Here is a 484-nt window from a genome sequence, read left to right as displayed (position 1 = left end):
TTTGTATAATTCGCTACTAAACTTTGTAATCATTGATAATAGTAGCGCCATTACATTTTAATGTGTTTCTCAAAAACTGACTACGATAGAATACATATGGTATATTGTAATTAAAGTATAAATTATAAGCTTTATAGTGTATGCGAAATTATATTTCTATATGTATTGGTATTCACGTAATACTTTTACAAACTTTAGAAAAAAAAATTATATTTTTTTTTTTTTAGGTAAATCACGAAAACTAGTGGTAGAATAATAAAATTATATGTTATTTAAAACTAGGATTATAGGCTATGAAATGTATGTAATTGATTTTTGTTGGATTTGCTAAAAAAAATGTTTTCATTCCTCGAGCATCTACTTCACATTTAATTATATTTCTCGACGTACACGATATGTAAAATTATTAAATAAATATGCTTTAGAAAGTTAAAACTGTAAGGAATAACATGCACATGAATTTATATTTCTATTACATTTGGTA

Source organism: Nicrophorus vespilloides, unplaced genomic scaffold (assembly GCF_001412225.1).
Source record: "Nicrophorus vespilloides isolate i.1.1-1 unplaced genomic scaffold, Nicve_v1.0, whole genome shotgun sequence".
NCBI lineage: Eukaryota > Metazoa > Arthropoda > Insecta > Coleoptera > Silphidae > Nicrophorus > Nicrophorus vespilloides.
Note: the sequence above shows the minus strand (reverse complement) of the source record.